Raw genomic sequence first — 5296 nt, 5'->3', positions numbered from 1 at the left:
GAGGCCCAAGCTGTGCCTAAATTATTTGAACTACTTTTGCCTGTGTCTGTGTCTTGTCTCTGACAAGAGAAGATACTACCTTTAATCCGAATTGCTCAGCTGTTGGCAGTTTGGCATTGCCCCCTCTCAGAAATGAAGATATAAGACTTAAGGTATTTCTGAGGAATGTTAAATAATTGTTCGAATCAATCTGAGTTCTGCATAAACCTGCACACATTTGGGGAGTGAAAACAAAGGGCTATTCATGCTTCTCTTCCCTTGCCAGATGGGGTGTGTGTAAGCTTATTAGAATTTGCTTATATATCTTAGTATAGCGACTTAAGCCTTAAGAATATAACACCCTGAGATGCTTTCAATTTCAAGAGGGTTTTACTGGTCTTGTTTTCTTCTCAGGCTATGATGCAGTGTGAACAATATAGGTGGGCAAGTGATTCTTCCAGCCTTGTGCTCGGCACCAAGGGGGAATTAAAATACAAGGCTTACAGGTTGTACAGACTAATATAGCAACAAAGTGAACCAGCAGGAAGCGCCGAGTTGGCGTTCTCCTGGGTCAAGCTATCAGAGTGAATGGGTGCATCACTGTGGTCTGTTAATTTTAGCAAACAAAAGTAAGCTTTTTTTTTTTTAAAGGTAGAAAGACTGTTCTCAGAGTGAGTCAAATAAGCCATTTGCCAAGTCATCAAGCAAGAGGTGTCTCTGGGCAAGCAGACTGCAGGCACGGTCTGTGCTTCGTACGTGGGACATGCAGGCCCTAGCAGTAATGTAGCAACTGCCATAAAACACAGGCTCGCCTTTACCAGACAGAGCAAACTCACATGTTTCTTGTTGAATTGACTTCTGGGAACCTCCTGGCAATCTTAGTATTCAATATCAGAAACAATATCTCTGTAGCTTCCTTGCACAATAATGCCTCTCCCCAAGTTCTGATTCAGTAGTTAGTACCTTAAAATTCTGTAAAATTGTAAGTCCTCAAATGCTTCGTGAAAAAATAAGGTGAAAATGTGTCAAGTGCCATTGAAGTAACTTATTATGTGCTTCAAACTTAAGATTTAAAGAAAAATCTAGAAAGTTGGGCTGTTTGGATTGTACAGAGCTGTGAAACCAAAGTCTGGGGGATCAGACCTGATGCAAAGACAGTTCATTATTCTGTAGGGACACAAACTGTTTCTTGAACCTCCCAGGTTTGCCCTTCATGTGTTGGCGTCGATGTGCCGTAGATCCAACACTTCCCTCTGTGTGCTTGTGTCAATCAATCTCTTCGAGGCATCTCCCCTCTGCACACGCCCCTCAACCCCATCACAGCTGAACACCAGCCACTGCTTGGTGCAGCGCACTCACCGTCCACAAACACAGCTTTACTGTTGTCCAAGGCATTCCTGAGGTGCAGCTGAGGGCGCAGGAAAGAAAATTGCAAAGAAAAGGTGTAAGAAGCCAACAAAGCCTCAATCCCACCTGTTACTACTTCACAGTAGAACTGACACTCATTTTATTAATTTTTAAATAGTGTCTAGCGATGTAATGCAGGCTGGCTCCTGGAACTAGTGATCTGCCTGCCTCTGCTTCCCCAGTGTTGGGATCATAGCTGTGGTCACCACATTGGGGTTACAACGGGCTCTTAGTGAGTCCAATTTTATAAATAATTTATGAAAATTTCTCTTATTGGATCATATTTTTCTCCTGCCTTTCTTTGTAGTTATTCACTTCAGTCATCAAAGATCCAAAGGTAAAGGTGTTTTTTGTTGTTGTTTGTTTGTTTGTTTGTTTGCTTGCTTTTGTTATTTATTTATTTATTTATTTATTTATTTTTCATTGCAAGTTGCGAGTCAAGGAGATTTGGTAGCTTGCTCCCCTGCCGGCCCTCTTTCCTACCTGAACGAGAACTCAAATGATTAGCAGGTGGCAGCAGTAGGCTGGGGATTGGCTCCCCACATTCTAGGACCCTCAGAAGATACCAAGGGAGGAAGCAGGCACGGGCAGGGTGGCACAGATTCTACGCGGTTAAGAACAGAGGGCACCAGCAAGCCTGAAGTTTCCAGGCCACCATTCTGACTTAAGTCCAGTCTTGTGGCAACACACAGCCCAGAGATCCAGTCATTAGCATCTTTGGTTGACAAAGGGATGGGCCCCCTGAGGAAGGGGTCCAGGCAACAAGCGGTTACTTTTGTACAAGTTTCTACTCTTGACCATTTATTGTAAATACATCTCATATGTTCTACACCACCTTACTGGGTGTCATTTTATAAGCTGATCAGGATGCTAATTTGTCTGAGATCTCAGCAATAGTGACGAGATCCCAATCCACAGTCAGGTTCTGAAGCTTGAATTTTCTCTTCTGTGTGAAGGCAGGAGGCTATGGTGTCAGTCACTAAACACCCATGACATTATCTGTTCACCTGAGCACTGAGCAAGTAATTGTAAGTAAGACAAAACTGATGGCTTAAATGCAAAGGTTTGACTTGGTGCGGAAGTTTTGATCAGAAATGTAGGCGTCTGCACCAGTGGGCGGCTGCATTTCAGTTCACAGCACCTTTAGAGACTTTCTATCCCTTCCTGTCTACCTCTGCGTTCATTCTCCAGCGAGTGTATCTTAAGTGTGTGTGCATACTTGTGTGTGTATGTATGTGTGTGTGTATGTATATAATGCATGCATGTTTCTGTGTTTCCATGTGTTTGTAGTAAGGTATGGATGCGTGTGTGTGTGTGTGTGTGTGTGTGTGTGTGCAGAGGCTTAGGAAAATCTCAAGTACCATCCCTCCTGGGGCTCCATGCAGATTCTGACCACCTTGTTTGTTTGGTTGGTTGGTTTTGGTTTTTGGGTTGTTGTTGTTTTGTTTTGTTTTGTTTTGTTTTGTTTTAAGACATTGCTTCTCACTGTCCTGGAACTTGGGAAGTAGGCTTGCCTGGCTGGCCAGTGAGCCCAAAGGATTGTCTCGGCCTCTCCAGCACTGGGATACCAAGCACATGCCACTACATGGAGCTTTGTTTTACATGGTTCCCAGATATCAACCTTCTTTCAAGTTCTTTTCCAACTCTTCTGAAATGTTTCCAGTGGAAACTGCATTTAGCATCACCCCCTATAAAAGCCATTCATTCTGCAGTGCTTTCCATTTTATAGTTACTGACTCTGACCCTGGAGGTGTCCTAAGACATGAGATGTCCACTTGATTCTAAAGAGAATGAGGCTCTGGACTCTTCCTGTTCTTCCTCCTTCCTCTTGTGGGATTGTTGCTTGTCAGGCCACTTAGCAACCTGAAGAAGAGTCTTGGAGACCCTGATTTTAATGGGATTGCTTTAAGTTTCTCTCAATTTAGTTTGATGTTGGCTACTGGTTTGCTATATATATTGGTTTTACTATGTTTAGGTATGGACCTTCAATTCATGATCTTTCCAAGACTTTTAGCATGAAGGGATGTTGAATTTTGTCAAATGCTTTTTCAGCATCTAGTGAGATGATCATGTGTTTTTTTTTCTTTAAGTTTGTTTATGTAGTGTATTATGCTGATGGATTTCCATATATTGAACATTCCTGCATCCCTGGGGTGAAGCCTACTTGATCATGGTGAATGATCATTTTGATGTGTTCTTGGATTCCTTGTGCAAGAATTTTCTTGAATATTTTTTGCATTGATGTTCATAAGGGAAATTGGTATGAAGTTCTCTTTTTTTTTTGGTTGGGTCTTTGTGTGGTTTAGGTATAAGCATAATTGTGGCTTTATAGAACAAATTGGGTAGTGTTCCTTCTGTTTCTATCTTGTGGAACAGTTTGAAGAGTATTGGTATTAGGTCTTCTTTGAAGGTCTGATAGAATTCTGCACTACACCTAGGACAAAACAGCAACCAACAGATTGGGAAAAGATCTTTACCAAGCCTACATCCAAAAGAGGGCTAATATCCAATATATACAAAGAACTCAAGAAGTTAGACTCCAGAGAATCAAATAACCCTATTAAAAATGGGATACAGATCTAAACAAAGAATTCTCAACTGAGGAATGCTGAATGGCCAAGAAGCACCTAAAGAAATGTCCAGCATTCTTAGTCACCAAGGAAATGCAAATCAAAACAACTCTGAGATTCCACTTCACACCAGTCAGAATGGCTATGATCAAAAACTCAGGTGATAGCAGATGCTGGTGAGGATGGCAAGAAAGAGGAACACTTCTCCATTGTTGGTGGGATTGCAAGCTAATACAACCATTCTGGAAATCAGTCTGGCAGTTCCTCAGAAAATTGGACATAGTATTACCTAAGAAGCCAGCCATACCACTCCTGGTCATAAACCCAGAAGATGTTCCAACATATAACAAGGACACATGCTTCATCATGTTCATAGCAGCCTTATTTATAATAGCCAGAAGCTGGAAAGAACTCAGATGTCCTTCAACAGAGGAATGGATACAGAAAATGTGGTACATTTACACAATGGAGTACTACTCAGGTATTAAAAACAATGAATTCATGAAATTCTTTTTTTTTTACATAAAAGGGTATTTTTTTTTCTATATACCATCTTAATGAACACACCATGTACATTTTCTCAGCTGGCAAATAAGACACAGAGCAAAACTTCCTCAATGCTCAGAGAATATCACCTGTCTTTGGGAGGATTCAGTTTCTGTGATCCTGTCCATGGGGGTACCAGCGATGCTTTGTGGTGAAGAACACCTTGCTCAGCTGTTCTATCATGGACCCTTGGTCCAGCTGCCTGCACTTTCCTTCTAACTTGGTTTTCAGTATCGGCTCGTGTGTTTCCTCATTATTATGGAGAAGATCTGGTTGAGGGATGGGTTTGATGTGTTTGCAGGGGATATACACGGAAGGGTAGTAGTACACTATTGTCCTGCCATCAGATGTCAAAACCAAGTTTACCTTGCAATTGTAGTCATCTGGAAGAAAAGAATACGTAGATTTATGACAAGCACTAGATAAAGCTCCATTTTGGATTGGAAATAAATGCTTCCAGATAGTTCTGTTTGATATCACCCATTTTACTGCTGCCGCCATGACCCTTAGCAAGTGATTTGAAAAAAAAAAACAAAAAAACAAAACAAACAAGCAAAAAAACAATACTGTGAAGAGAAACTTCCCCTAAAACATATGGCTAGGCACACAGATTTTCATTCCATGTGCTGGCCATCTTGCTTCAATTCATGAAATTCTTAGGCAAATGGATGGAACTAGAAAATATCATCCTGAGTGAGGTAACCCAATCACAAAAGAACACACATGGTATGCACTCACAGATAAGTGGATATTAGCTCAAATGCTCAGAATACCCAAGATGCAACTCACAGACT

The 5296-nt window shown here is 41.4% G+C and overlaps 1 pseudogene; it reads right to left on the bottom strand.

The window, feature by feature from the left end:
- Positions 1–4607: 4607 nt before the first annotated feature.
- LOC114611367 lies at positions 4608–5003 on the bottom strand (annotated as a pseudogene).
- Positions 5004–5296: the final 293 nt, after the last annotated feature.

The sequence above is a fragment of the Grammomys surdaster genome, unplaced genomic scaffold, assembly GCF_004785775.1.
Source record: "Grammomys surdaster isolate TR1022 unplaced genomic scaffold, NIH_TR_1.0 62, whole genome shotgun sequence".
NCBI classification, from domain to species: domain Eukaryota; kingdom Metazoa; phylum Chordata; class Mammalia; order Rodentia; family Muridae; genus Grammomys; species Grammomys surdaster.
This window is presented reverse-complemented; position numbering and strand designations above follow the sequence as displayed.